Source organism: Dipodomys merriami, unplaced genomic scaffold (genome assembly GCF_024711535.1).
Source record: "Dipodomys merriami isolate MVZ:Mamm:240054 unplaced genomic scaffold, mDipMer1.0.p SCAF_2186, whole genome shotgun sequence".
Lineage (NCBI taxonomy): Eukaryota > Metazoa > Chordata > Mammalia > Rodentia > Heteromyidae > Dipodomys > Dipodomys merriami.
The window spans coordinates 16,936-32,963 of record NW_027203589.1 but is presented as its reverse complement, the minus strand read 5'-3'; the positions used below and the strand labels follow the sequence as shown (position 1 = coordinate 32,963).

General features: G+C 35.8%; 1 pseudogene; it reads right to left on the bottom strand.

Annotated features, from left to right (window-relative positions):
- Positions 1-4,675: 4,675 nt before the first annotated feature.
- On the bottom strand, positions 4,676-4,775 carry LOC138834537 (U6 spliceosomal RNA; annotated as a pseudogene).
- Between the last annotated feature and the right edge of the window lie 11,253 nt (positions 4,776-16,028).

Below are 16,028 nucleotides of genomic sequence, written 5' to 3'. Positions count from 1 at the left end.
ATTGAAAATGTGTTTGTTTTTACGGGCAAGATGTGACTCCTGCAGGCAGCAGATAGAAGGGTCTTGTTTTTTAATCCAACTAGACAGTCTATGTCGCTTAATTGGAGAGTTCAGTCCGTTAACGTTAAGAGATAGGACTGAGAGGTATTTGGGAGTTCCTGCCATGTTATCTACCTTCTTGGGGGCTGTGAAATCTGGGTTCTTCCTATGGTTCTTTGATTCTCAGTTTGGGTGCAGTTGTTGGCTTTTATTGTGGTCTTGTTTGTTTTCTATGTGTAGGACATCTTTAAGAATCTTTTGTAGGGCTGGTTTGGTGGAGATGTATTGTTTCAAGTTTTCTTTGCTGTGGAAGGTTTTCATTTGGCCTTCAGTTATAAAGGAGATTTTAGCTGGGTACAGTATTCTTGGTTGATAGTTGTTTGTTTTTAGGGCATGGCATACATCATTCCAGGCTCTTCTTGCTTTGATTGTCTCTGCTGAGAAATCTGAGGTGATTCTAATTGGTTTCCCTTTATAGGTGATTACCCTTTTCTCCTTGACAGCTTTAAGGATCTTTTCCTTGTTCTGAGTTGATCCTGTGTGTATTATAATGTGACGGTGGGATGTCCTATTCTGGTCTGGTCTATTTGGGGTTCTAAAGGCTTCTTGTATCTGAATAGGCCTATCTTTTTGCATGTTTGGGAAGTTCTCTGCTAGGATCCTGTTAAACAAATTTCCTAGACCATTAACTTCTGTTTGTAGGTGCTCCTCTACACCCATTATCCTTAAGTTAGGCCTTCTGATGGTGTCTTCCAGGTGTTGGATAGATCTATCACATTTCTTGGACTTGTCTTGGATGGTTGTATGTTCTTTCTCTATAATATCTAGGCTGTCTTCAATCCCTGAGATTCGATCTTCTGCATGGTCTAACCTGCTGTCAAGACTCTCTACTTTGTTTTTAATCTCTTTTCCTTCTAATTGGTCAGCTTTGATAGCTTCAAGTTCTTTGTTGAAGCTCTGTTTTAGGTCTTGTATGAATTTCTTTACTTCCTTAATTTGGTGTTCAGTGTTTGTCCTCAAATCACTTAGTTGATTGGATATGGTTTCTTTGGACTCCCATTCCTTGTGTTGGGTTCCATTCAGCATTCCCTTTGTGGTCTCCCTGACTTCCTTCAGCTCTTTGTTAATGGATTCTATGGATGCCTTTAGTGATCTTTGTGTGTTCTCTACCTGGTCTCTCAATTCCTGTATTACTCTTTGTTTAGCTTCCTCACGTTCGTGGGATTCCTGCAGTTCTCTTTGCGTGTTTCAGCCTGCTCACGCCATTCCTCCCTTTCTCTTTGAGTATTCTCAAGTTGTTCACGCAAATCCTGTATCAGTTTTTGAGTAGCTTCCTCACGCTTATGATATTCCTGTATAAACTTCTGGGATGCCTCCTCTCTCTCCCTCTCACGCTCATACAGAGTCCTTTGTAAGTTGTCAAGCTTCTCATTTATCATGTTTGCCACCAGTGTTTGTAGAGCTATTTGGGAACTCTCCTCTGGATTGTTCATTATCTGATCTGTCCCCTGATTATCAAGATTGGGAATTGAGATACCCGGATTTGCCATTTTTCTTGTGTTTTTCTGGCTTACTCTGCCCATTTGAGATGAAGATAGTACCAGTTTTGTGCTAGAACACTATCTTAAGGCAACCATCAACCAAAGTTTGCATTTGTACAGTCAATAGTCTACAGATACAATCTAGTTCCACAGATACATCTATTCAACATCAAACAACTATATTTTAAAGGACTTTGAACCGCAGAAAAGAATTTGGAAAACCAGAAATTATTAGGATTAGGGAGAGATGTGGGTGAAAAATAGGAATAGATTGGTGTGGGGAGGCACAGGGAGAGTTAACTATGTCCTAATCACAATTCAGGAAATGGATTGGGTAGGATGCAAGTAGAGAGAGAGAGAAAAAGAAGAGAGGGATAGGGGAATGAAAAGAGACCAGAAAAAAAATAGAAACATAAAAATTAATGTTATTGTAGAGATTAAAAGACCATCTATTTAGAGAGGAATGTGAATATGTTGTGAGAAAGGGAGGGACATAGAGGAGGTGTGAAAAACTTTAAGGATGGGAAAGGGAGAAGAAAAGATCAGAAGTTCAGTAGAGCTAGACAAAAAACAAAAAGATAATTAAGAAAGAAAGAAAAAGAGAAAGAAGATAAGAAAAGAAAGGAAAACGCTCATTTACATATTCCTAAAATAAAAATTATAAGAGGAGAAAAAACAAAAAAAAAGTTACTGGAAATCAATTATTTTTTCAGAAGAGGCAAAAATTAAAGATTAATAAAAGTTTTAAAAGAGAAAAAAAATTATATATATATATTTAAGGTAGCAAAAAACAAAAAACAAACAATAAAAAAGAAAAGAAGAAGAAAAAAAGAAAGAAAAAAAAGGAAAAAACGAAAAAAGAAAAAAAAAAGTCCTTTGATTTTTTTTGGGGGGGGGGGAGGGGTGGGAAGAATCCTGTATCTCCCTTTTGTCTGTAACCAGCCTTTTGTTGGAGTCTCTGGTCAGCTTGAGGTCCTGTGGCTTGATTGGTTTCTTAAGTCGGTTTGTTGGAAGAGGCAGAAAAATGCTCTGCTTTACCCAAGATTTTGAGATCCCCCTCCCAGGTTAGTTTTCTAGGAGGGTGATCTGCTTTGAGAATCACAAAAGAGGGGTATGCAGTGGTGAGGCTAAATTCTGGGTAGAGTTGAGGCCTTTCAACAATCAGTAGCTTTTTCCTGGGACTGTTTTGTGCAAAAAAAAAAAAAATCTCCCAGAGCCCAGCCTGGAGCAGTTCTCAGGGATTCTGTTTTTCAATTGATTGTTGAGGCTGCTAGAGGGAGGGGCAGCCTCTGGCTCTGGTTACCCAGTGAGGGAAGCCACTCCAATGGCTGGCGCCTGAGCTGGGTGACTTTTCCCTGGATGGAGCCGAGTCTGGCAGGTCACTTTGCCGTTAAGTTCTTGTGACCTGCTAAATGACTCGTTTTATTCCAAGGCCTGGGTTGGAGCTGGCAGCTCCTCCGAGCTTTGTTGGTATCCAAGATGGAGATCACTGGTGCTGGGGGGGGAGGGGTGGCTTTCCCTCCTCTGATCCCTAAGAAGGAGTGAGGAAGTCGGGCTTCTACTCACGCCGAGTCTTGGATCCTGGGTCGTCTCTGGTCTGCAAGCTGCAGGATGAAGATGTCCGCTCTTTGTTGGTTCTTGCTGGTGTTGAGTAGAATCTGCTCGCCCGTTGCGTCTGGCTCCTTCGTCCCGGACTCTGTGTGAGCGCTCAGGTATGGCCCCCGGCTGTGGTCTCCGCTGCTTTTGACCCTGCCGCTGCCGTCGCTGCGGCGGCTGCTGGTGAGCACTCAGGTGCTTCTTTTTGCCTTGGCTTCCCCTCTCTTGTCTAACTCTCTGTCCTGTGATGGCACACTTGGTGTGATTCTCTGGCTTAGGACTGTTCACTGGAACTCTAAAATTGCTTTCTATGCGAGAGCTTGTTCAGATTCCAGCTTCTCCTCCGCCATCTTCCCCCTTCATTATTTCAAATTAAAGACCTCTTGACCCCCTTGCATCTTGCTGCTCAGAACTGAGACAGAGAAGATATGCTGGAACTCTTTCTGTTGAACCATTCTGTCAAACCAGGCATGAAGAACAACTTGGAAGAAACTGCATTTGATATTGCCAAAAGGATAAGTATATATCACTAACTCTTTTAAGTTGTGGAAGATCGTACAAATTGTTCTCCTAAGTCCTAATGGTTCGGCTAAGTTTCTTAAATTTCAAAAATGCCAGTCCATCCATTGTGTCCATACAAAATATTTTCACAATCCAAATAACAGCAATGTCTTTTTTTTTGGTCCGTCGTGGGGCTTGAACTCTGGGCCTGGGCACTCTCCCTGTGCTCTTCAGCTCAAGGCGAACTCTCTACCTCTTGAGCCACAGCTCCACTTCCAGTTTTCTTGTGCTTTATTGGAGATAAGTGTCTCACGCACTTTCCTGCCCAGGCTAGATTTGAATTCGAATCCTCAGATCTCAGCCTCCTGAGTAGCTAGGATTACAGGCGTGAACCTCCAATGCCCAGCAACAGCAATAACTTACTGTAAAAATTCACAGATTCCATTTAATTCTTCCAAGTGAATTGCCTGCCTTTGATGTTAAAATGTATTCAAGAGTTTTTGTATACATCTATAATGAGTTCTACAGAATTTGTTATTTTTTAAATCAGAAATAATTTTAACTTATCTGTTGAAATGAGTAGTAGAAAAACTAAAGTATTTCTGGTGCTTGTCTGAAAAAGTATATTTTTAAAATATTCTATGTTTGTATAATGTCAATAATCTATTTCATTCTCTCCTAGATATACTCTGAATTTGACATTGTTTTATAATATATAGGTTCATTATTGTGTCCTCTCAGATTGCATTCCATATAGAAACAGTTTAAGATTCCTTTTTTCCTAGGTCCTTATAGTATTATATTTCTTTGGGATAAAATGACAATGATGCCTAATTTCAAAAGTTTTGTAAAGGTTTTGCTATGTAAAGGCCTTTCTAAGTTGAAGACTTAATACACTGATGTCAAACTAACTTTTAATTATATGAATTATGTGGATTATTGCACTTGTAATTTTGTAATTAACTTTTCACTTTTTCATTTTTTGCATCTGAAGAAGGAAAAATATGGAATACTTCACAAGTTTTCATATCTTCCTTGTGCAAGTGCCATGTTAATCTCTGTATTGTTATAATTTGGGTATATGTGCTGCTAAAACATGTAGTATCCTCTAAATTTAAGTAGTTAATGATGCAATCTTTATACAGGCTTATGTCCTTGGGTGCCTATTTGTAACAAGGAAAACTTATTATTCCCAACAATGCTATTGATCTTATTTCCCTAAAATTCTGAGAATAGTGGGGAAAATGATATTGTTCAGTCGATTGCTCACATTTGCAAAATTTGTTTTGTTTTTTTAATTTTTTAATTTTTTTAATTTTTATTGTGAAAATATTGTACAGAAGGGTTACAATTACATGGGAAATATAATGAGTACATTTCTTATCAAGCATTGTAGCCTCCTCCTTTGTTTTCCCTTTCCATCCCTTCCCATCCTCCCCCATCCAATCCTCCCCGCTACACCCCCCTGCACCAAAGTTGTAAAGTTCATTTTTCGACATAACGACTTGTTTATCTAATTGTTGCAATATGTCCACCTCTATCCCTATTTAAACGATTTGTTTTTCCCTTTCCCCTCCACAAATTTTACCGACATCAAATACAGTGAAAGCAGGGGTGATACTGTGGGGGAGGGACATACAAAACAACAAAGAAATAATCTTATAAATGCGTTAGAAGCAATCGCATGAAAGAAAAAAAAACATTTAAATACATATCTTAGGGTTCATTTCCCTTACATCACCTTATCTGACCTTTTCTGCTTGACTCAGACATATACTAGATATTGCAAATAAGGGAAACCATGGGACCTATGGTTCTTTGGGCCTGGCTTACTTCACTTAATATAATTTTTTCCAAGCCTTTCTCTTTCCTAACAAATGGGGCAATATCATTCTTTCTGATAGAGGCATAGAATTCCATTTTGTATATATACCACATTTTCTTGAGCAAATTTTTTTGTCAATGACTTTTTAAGTCTTTTTCATTTGGGATTTGACAGTACTTTCAAGTATTTATAGCTAGGTCCAAAGATGATGGTTTTTCAAGTACTTATTTATCAACTGAGTTAGATTTGTGGAGCTAATGGATTCAAAGTAAGCCTGGCATAAGAGCTACTTCTAAACTTCTGCAACTGAAATATTCCAAAATGAGGTGTTACTGGCACAAATGTCTACCTGACCTTTTATCCTTCTTCCATGTAGGAACGGACCAACTAGAATATCTTACCCTGACAGCATATATTGTCTTACTGGAACAAACGTAATCTTAGTTACTAGGGATCATAGAGAGATGAACAGTTCAGACAGAACTGTTCAGACTAGAAGGTATTTTGTCAAATTTTAATTCTTAGTTATACCTACCATTTCAAAAGTAGCTAATGCCAAGAAAAGGTGAAAAATTGTTCATATGCATGATTACCTAATGTCTTGGCATGTATACCATCCAACCATGGAGGAACTTACAATACTGCCTTTCTAACACCGAGTATTTTCATAGTTGCAGGAGAAGTCCATATGTTTTCCTCGTTATCAGGTCTTAAATTGGTAATGTTTTAATCACAATGTTTCCTCTTGCCTTCAGGCTATAAATCTACAAATGGTAAAGCTTTAGGTATAACTCTGTCAAACACTAAAGTAGAGATAATGGAATAATACTTTAAAACACCGTTGCCCTTGATACCCTAACCACAACAGAACAATGCAAAACATGTGCCTTTTTATTATATTATATATAGTTATATATTTTACATTTATATGTACTGATTATATATTTCACACAGTGAAACATACTAGAATTAGTTGATAATTTATTTATTCCAATAAATAGAATTGGAATATAAATAATTAGGTTTAGAATATATATTAGAATATAAAAAGTATCAGTGCAATGTCTTCGGTATAAACTTGTGATACCTTCTAAGTGTTCTTGGTCTTCTGAATTCACATGGCAAAAAGCAATGTTGTTTTCCTCTAATCTATAAGGGATTTTACTCTACTGCTCTGTTTATTGTTTTAACTTGCTGGTCCCAAACTGTTTTTCTCCATATTTCTGAAGCATTCCTACTGATTATGCCCAAATATGATGTCTAAAAAATATTATTTTTCTGCAAGACTCATGGGTCCTAGGATCCCAGGTCCCAGTTATCTGCATCATGAGATAACAGAGGCAAGACTTCTCACCTAGGCCCATGCAACATGCCAACAGAAACTAATTGAAGACCCATCTCAATTTCTCATTTCCTATATTTCAGGGCCCCAATTCCTTGAGATGCAGAAATTTGCAGTAAGCAATTGTGAAATGCAAGGCAACTTAAAATGAAGGATGAGATCACCAAATCTGAGAGAAAGTACTGTAATTCAAACTTTCAATTTACAGATGACTAGCACATATCAGTGAACAAGATCACAAAGTGTCATAAACTATTTTTAATACCCCTCCCCTAATAATTAATGAAAGATTTCAGTCCAGCATAAGTGGGCCAAAAAAATAGTTCCTGGAAGGAAAGATCCTAAATTGGTCTACCAAGTCCTGGAAAACTTGACATAGAGATCAAATTTAATTCAGAAAAACATTAATTGAGAAGATTCTTAGTGCTTCAAAACACTGGTAATTCAGTACAACTTGGTTCTGTGGTATAAAAATGTTGTCACTTTCAAACCAATGATAACCTATATTTAAGGAAAGTGTATTCCTTTTCAAATAAACTTTTTAAAATCCCATTTGCCAAAATAACTTTTGACAAATAGATGAAACTTAGTGACATTACAAGTTTTTCAAGTGTAGGGAACAGGTTACAATAGAGTTGATTTATTTTCCCAGCACTAATGTCAAACAGGTTCACCCATTCATTAAAGCATAGAAATAGTACCACCCACCATTTGTGTTGCTCAGTAGGTGCCTTCCAGAAATGTGTTAAAGAGATCAGCTTTCCATATTTCAAACCCAAACATTAGCTAATAAAGTTAATTTCATCACTTAATAAGGTAGTTTTTAAAAAGTCACAAATAGTTGCCTTATCATATGTTGTTTTATGTTTTCCCTATCTGTATAACATAGTAAGAAATATGACTTAAATCTTGAATATTGGTACTCCTCAGACATATGTCATAAAATCCATCTTCTATTTCTATCACATTCCTCTATAGTAGTAAATTTTAATTTTCTTCTTTTTCCAAAACTTATAATTAGTAGAAAATATTATCCCATGTAAAATAAAATAATCACAAACCATTGTACAAAGCCATTTATAAAAATTGGTAGTTAGGAATACATTCTAAGCCATTATTAAACTTTCTTATTGACTAAAGATTAATCTTCCAAATGGATGAGAATAAAATCATGTCTAGGTGTTTCATGTCTCCAGTCTTCCAAATTGTTACTGCAGATGTATAAATTATGGAAATATAAGCTGACATCAATTCAAGTATATGCAGGTTTGAAACTCCATGGAATGTATATAAACCTTTCAAAGTATTAACAGTTTAACAGAATGACTATCAGGAAGTTTAAACCAGAGAGGAATAATAGTCAAGACATAGAATGAATGAAAAATGGAACAAGAGGCAAGTACAGCTAGACTATTAAATGTACACAAATGACAAAGGAAGTGGTAAATCTGAAATAATTCTTGCAAAAGGGGTTGGTTGACAATGATAGAAGGAGTCACTCTGATCCAGGAGTATTGGACAATTAGATGGGTATATTTAATTGTAACACACTTGCACAACCTTTTGAAATTCAGTTAAAAAACACAACAAAAACAAAAACACACAAAAATCACAACTAAACAGCAATCTCTAGAAAGTATGAATATGGCCTCTCAAAATTTTAAGCAGTTAATGAAGAACAGTTTTGGGAAAAGCAAACAAAACTGTTCAAAGAGGGAAGTTTGGGGTAGAGGAGAATTTTGAACAGGTTTAAATAGATTGTCTAAGGTTATAAATCACCTACACCTGCTGAAAATATTATCTTTCTTCTGTGAGTTCTCTTTGTCTGAACTGGATACTCCAGTCCTGAGACACACTTGATAGCTTGTGAAGATAGCATGGAAGAAACAAGATCAAGAACCCATTACTCCACTGGAGAGAAAACAATCCTCTGTTTTCTCCCATCTCACTTCACTACTCTTTCTTCATACTTTTAAGTCAATTAATTTTGAATTATGTATTTCCTTCTTTGTTCTGGCAAAGTAATTGGTCAAAGTAATTCACTACATATTATTTACCATTTTTTTCTATCATGCTGTTTACATGTCCAAGCGAGTCCATTAAACTTCCCTCTTGCATATGGTTGCCATGAAACAACATCTATGTTAATGAGGACAAATCTAATATAAAATTTTGTCTCCAGGAAACAAGCCCAAGAAAGTGTGATCACAAATATTTGGCTATACTTTTTTTCTGTTTGCTTTTACCTTGAAAGTCTTCTGTCTAAAGTGCCCAGAAAAGTAAGTGCTCCATTCCTTTTTGGTTCAATCAATTCTAATCTCAAAGATATATTTTGCTAACAAGATGCTTAGAGGAAACCGAGAAATACTGCACTTTTATCTTCTCTCTTAAGACTTTCTTTAGATACCATATCAGGAACAGGGAAGTTATTCTTTGCAAAATTACTTCAATAGATTATATTTCTCTTGGTTTTGCATTTGCTCAACAAGATGTATGGAGGAGAATAGAATTAAATCACCCATACCTTGGAAGAAAGTGTCTGTTACAAAAGGACAATGCTTCTATGTCCTACTTCTATGTCCTTCTCTTAGCTCTTGCCTGATTTCCAATTAATCACAGCTTATGGCTTCAAGTGTAGCGAAGCTGAAGGACTATACAGTCTCCGCCACTGCTGTATCTTCATGATTTCTCTTTTTAAACTCTTTTATGTTGCCTCATTTCGATGTGGAATTTTTTTCATGTCTTCATTCAATCTATTCTGCATAGTAGTGAGCCAAATAGGCTCCGTAAAATCACTTTAGGTAGCAAAAATATTAACAAAATGTATACTGAAAAGTTTTGGCCTCCCTCCACTGCTGAAGCCAATACGCTTATCTAGGGCTTCTAGTTAAGCTTCCATTTACTCATTTCTTTTCTGAACCCAAAATTTTTGGCGTACATAATAAGAGAAATCTTCACTATATTACGTTTTTAAGGATATTATGTTTTGTGAGCCACTTAGAAATTAGGAAATAGAAAGGTTTGGAAAAAATTATATTAAGTGAAGTAAGCCAGGCCCAAAGAAACATAGGTCCCATGGTTTCCCTTATTTGCAATATCTAGTATAGGTATGAGTCAAGCGGAAAAGGTCAGATAATGTGATGTTAGGAAAATGAACCCTTAAATATGTATTTTAATGTTTTCGTTTCTTTCATGCATGTGTTTCTAACGCATTTATAAGATTATTTCTTTGTTGCTGTGTATGTCCCTCCCCCACAGTGTAACCCCCGCTTTCACTATATTTGATGTCAGTATAACATGTGGAGGAGATGGGGACAAACAAGTCGTTTAAGGATTCAGGTGGACCTGTTGCAACAATGAGAAGTACAAAATGTCATGTCAAAACCAGCTTTACAATGTCGGTGTGGGGGGGGTAGGGGGGTATGATTGGGTGGGGGGGAGGGGGGAGGGGAGGGGGGAGGCTGGGAAGGGAGGTGAAGGGTAAACAAAGGAGGAGGCTGCAATGCTTGGTAAGAAATGTATGCATTATCCTGCCCATGTAATTGTAACCCCTCTGTACAGTATGTTCTCAAATAAAATAAAAAAAATAAAAGAAATGTGAAATCATTGGTTTGAAGTATCCAGTTAGATTGTTTTTCTCAGTTTCACTGCTTCACAGGCAAAGACATTGTGGAAAGTGTTACAAACACAAAAGTGTAAATCCAATACCTTCTTTCATTGTGGAGATCACTTTCTCCCTAAATATTTTGACCCAAATTATCTTTTTCAGAGAATGACTGGTAATTAAAGGTTAATTCACAAATTTTGAAGTCTTTTTTTAAAGAAATTTGAATTTAAATTCCACTACAACCTTGTTTCACACAGTGAGAGTATATTTCGTGGATAAGGACAATTCTCAAGGGAACCTACAGGATTTACAGCAAGGTTTCTGAGGTTTGTTTGTTTCGTGTTGTTTAATGTGAAAAAGAGCTATCTTTAGCCACATTGCTCCCACTCTACTAAGTTACCATGGATTTCTTTGCATGAAAGCCTACATAGGGAAACCGATTTTTTTCATTTGTGGTTGTTGTTTTTGATGTACTATGTGATTTCTGTTTTCTTTGGGTTTTCCCCTATGGTTTATCCCTGCTGTATTTGACTTTGTATTGTGTATACATTTACCATAATTAGGAAAGGGAAGAGGAACAACAAAATGGTGAGACAAAGGACAAAGTAAAAACCAATGCAATAGCAATACTCACAAGACAATATGTTGGAAATGTGCATTAAAACTTGGGAGGTATGAAGGGGTGAAGGAAAACTGTGAGAAAAATGAGGAATGGTAAAAAGTTTGAAAAGTTATGTATTCACTACCTTACAATTACTGTAACCCCACTGTACATCACTTTTACAATAAGATTAAATAATGAGCTGCATAAAAAATATAATTTCACTGTATTGATATAGTAAATATTATTCTTTATGTATAAACTTTTTATAAAGCAATACTTTTTGGCATCTAATTTGAATTAATTACCCCTTCTTTATCAGAGGGTCATCAACTTGAATTTTATCCTCTAGACAATATTTTCACAATGAATTTGCCAATATTTTGAAAAAAGAATAAATTTAGTACTTTTTTATACTAAAACCGAAAACAGTTTAATTCTATGGAAACACATAACTTTTAAAGGTAAATAAGTTGTTAAGAGGACCGAGTATATGTTCATATGACTAATAACTACTCATTTTTAAATTCTCAACATTCCATACCTGAGAGATTCAAAACAGTACCTGTTTTCATGTTATGAAATTCTGCAATAGATGCACTTTCCAATGGGCTGTTATAGATTGAGAAGTCAACAGAAAAATAGCCATATTCTGGTACAGGATAAAACTATGAAACATCTGTAATAATTAATTCTTCAAGAGTAACAATTTTTATCAGAGTAAGCTATTATTTCTATGACCATCAATCCCAAGATTTATGCCATAAAGTCATCCTATCCCAACAGTTTCCAATTTGTAAGGTGCACCTTAAAGTTACTTAATTCACATCATGAATAGCTTATCTCTATTGTGAAAAAATACTCTACCTCTGCTAATGTGATGCCCTCCTTGTTCTGGAAAGAAGACCACAACAAACTGAGTTGCATCATTTTTCCCCCAGTGGTATTCTTGAGAATAGAACTTGCAAATATTATGTATATTTATACTTTTAAAACTATCATAAATATTCAGGATGCTAAGATCAGAAAATTATGGAACAAAGCCCACCCAGGCAGGAATGTTTCTTAGAATCTTATCTTCAATACTTCTCAGAAAAAAACAGGCACAAGTGCCACTGAGGTTGAAGTGGTGGGGAACAAGCCTTGAGCATAACCAGGCTCAGAGAGTGTCCAGGCCCAGAGTTCAAGCTCTAGGACAAACCAATAAAACAAAAACAAAAATGAAAACAAACCCCAAACCTAGCATTTTTCTCAATGTATAGAGAGGCACATAATTAAGGAAATTGCTTACTGTGTTTCATATAGGTAGAAGAAAGAAGATGTCACACAATTACTCTCTTCATACCATATTATACCAAACCCTCAAAACATTGCTCTTTTTCTAAATTTGTAAATTAATGTCATCCATTTGTTGGCAACTCTGTCTAGATTATTCACATTATCATGTTGTACATGAAATGTTGGGAATTATCTATTAACTAAGTTCTAATTATAACTCTCTTGAATGTATATTCTAGGAAAATAGAATACCAGAATCATTTAAATTAAACCCTCTACTTAAAAATAATTTTGTAGAATCTTATAGACTATTAAATTACAAACAAAACCAAAATATTTATTTAAAATCTAAATTCTAATTTAGCAAGGTCTACAAAGTCCTACATTAGACAATCTTTGCTTTTTCTCCAGGCTTAAGCTTTTGTAATCCTTCATCATTCTGTTGGAATCCAACAGAATGATGCTGGATTACTTACTTTTGCAAATTTTTAGATAGAAATCATGAGCCATTTTGCATCTGGGAATGTTCTATAATGAAGAGAGCATTTAAAACACAAGTCAGGATTACGTATGAGTTGCATTTCAATAGGAAACTTGACTTCTTAAAACCTAGTGACAAAATTAGCCCAATCTTCCAACTGTGTATTCCTTTCTAATTGTTTGGATTGTTTTATTGAGATGAAATTATACTACCTGATCCAGGGAAGGTATCACTATGTAATTCTACTCTCTAATCTCCTGTCTTAGTCAGAGTGCTAGAATTCCAGGCTTGTATCACATTGCCTTGCCATAGTTTGTTGGTTTATTTAATCTAGAAACAGACTAGCAATTTTGAACTCCTCTTATGATCTTATCCACTAGACTGACTGCTCAGACTGTTTATGTACTATTTTCAAAGATGTTCTAGCATTTGACAAGGATATGAACATTTTCAGATGCACCTGCAGGGGTCTCTGATTCCTTCCTCCATGGACTCGATCCTGTTAATAATGATTACTTGACTCTCTTACTATCTCCGGTCCCTACCTATGTAGTATTCTCAACTTTTTTGAAGAAATTTCACTTGTGGGCTTTCTAATATTACAAATTGTCACTTGATTCTAGTCTTACTCAGAACATATTTTCTATTGTTTTCTAACTTTTCTACATATTCTGAGAGTTGTTTCATTTGTGTATTTGTGAGTGCACATATAAGTGCCTCTGTGTGTATGTGTATGTTTGTATGTATGTATGTATGCAAAATCCTCAAGCTCTTATTCTTCAGCAATTTGCTCATGATTGGTATTCCATCTTTTGGCTGTTTAATTATACATAGTGTCACAAAGCCTGTTCTTCCCAGGCTGGATGCAAACTGAACTTCCCAGACTCATTTACATTTTTAGATTTTATTTTTCCAGGAGTATCAACTTTTACACTACAAACATTTTTGTGAGTGTAAAGTCTAACCTGTAGCCCAGATTTTTAACTCAAGAATTCATATAAAGATAGATGAACATACACATTACATATCCTGGGTGTATACTGTTAGAAATGTGATCGTAAGCTGAGTAGTGGTGAGATCTGAGGATTGGGGTTTAAAGCCAGCCTGGGTAGGAAAGTCCTGGAGACTCTTTTCTCCAATAACTACCAGAAAACTGGAAGAGGCACTGTGGTTCAAGTAGTAGAGCTCTAGTCTTCAGCTGAATAGCAGAAGGACAGCGCCCAGTCCCAGAGTTCAAGTGCCAGGACCAACAACAACAAAAAAGAATATAAGAAAAGGAAAGAAAAAGAAATGTGATCTTAGCCACCAGGTTCATTGCTAGTATAATGCATGTTCTCTCAAGATGGACTCTTTTTTCCAGTTAAGTCCATGCTCTTATATCTGACGTGCATTGGAAACATAATCATTCTTCCATTTTACTTTTTTCAAATTTTCCTGATTAGCAAGCATGATATAGAAAGGGAGTGGCCTCATGCTTCATGTTCCACTTAGTAGCAAGCATGACTTAGAAAGGGAGTGGCCTCATGCTTCATGTTCCACTTAGTAGTAGTGCTTTCTCTATATCACTCCCATAAATCTACATACTGGACTTGGCTTTATTGTTTCAATGTTGTCTTATTTCTAAAGTCTTCTATATTGCATTGAACCCTTATACTAAAACACAGAACTTCTCTGTTTCCTATTATTGCTATTGTTTCTCTTACTTTTGTTAACTCCTGTACACTTGGGAAATTAATGTACAGCTCATACACTCACAACCAAAATGATCTGAGAATCTTCTTCCTATTTCAAATTCACCTTAATTTACAGAGCACTTAAGACGTTTGAACTCACTACAATGCTTGATAAGAAATGTACTCACTATCTTGCTCATGTAATTGTAACCCCTCTGTACAGTATTTTCACAATAAAAAAAGAAGTTTGAACTCAATGTACTCATGGATAATTTATAAGCCATTTAACTTTCATATTTTCTCTTTACTGACTTGTCTCTGAAACATGTGTTAGCTCATATCCAAAGGTGTCCTTGTGCTATTTCAATGAAGCCAAAAAAGATTCGTTTTATCTGGAGCAGCACCATAGAATGTTACTGGAAGTAAATGGAAGTAAAGGATGTGGAAACTGATCCAAGGAGAGGAATTGAACATAGAGGAATGACAAAGTTCAAGAGTTCTTTATTCAATCATCTGTTGTTTCATTTGTTCATTATTGTAGATAGTACTACAAGAAAGTTGAGAGGGAAGTATTTCTGACACACCAGTTTTCTTTCCACTCAGCTTTGAATGAAATTGTTTAAACACTGTTAGGTCCTTTTGGTCAAGGATATGATTTAACTAACATTTTTGTTGATTTTCTGTCTGCACATCATCTGTACATGTTTGAAAGTGAGATGTTAAGGCCCCTATATACCATGGTGCTAGGAATTTTCACTCCATTTAGTCCTATTAATGCTTGTTTTAGGTTTTTAATGCTCAAACAATGGTGCATATATACTCAGAATTACTTCCTCTTGCTGAATTGACCTGTTTGTCATTTTATATAATGACCTTACTTGTTTCTTTTTACTGTTTTTATTTTGCTTCTATTTGATTTGATATTAGGATGTTGACCCCTAGTTTCATTTGGTTCCTGTTTGCATGGAATGTTTTATTCCATGAGATTCTTGTGAGCAACATATGATTGTGTCTTTTCTTAAAAATCTTTTGAACCACTCAATGCTTTGAACTTTGAATCAGAGAATTTAATCCATTTACATTCAAGGTATTTCTTGATAGATAAAATCTTACTGTTGTCATTATGTAATTTCTTTCCCAGCTTTGTGGTTCCTTTCTCCCTCTTCCACAGTTTCCATTGCAGGTTACATGAAGTACTCTAAAATGTGTTTGAGTCTTTACTTAGTTTTAGATAGTGTGCTAGATTTTTACATTGTGGTTACCAGAACGCTTATAAATCATTTTTAAAATTATAATACAGTATTTTGAGAGGATGGGAACTTAGCACAATTATGTTGAGATAAGAATAGAAACAAGTGAACAAAAGAACAAGAGAAGCTCGACGCTGGTGGCTCATACCTGTAATCCTAGTTACTTAGGAAGCTGAGATCTGAGGATCATGGTTCAAAGCAAAGCCCAGGAAGGAAAGTCCTTGATGCTCTTATCTCCAATTAACCATCAGAAAATTGGAAGTGGAGTTGTGGCTCCAAGTGGTAGAGCACTAG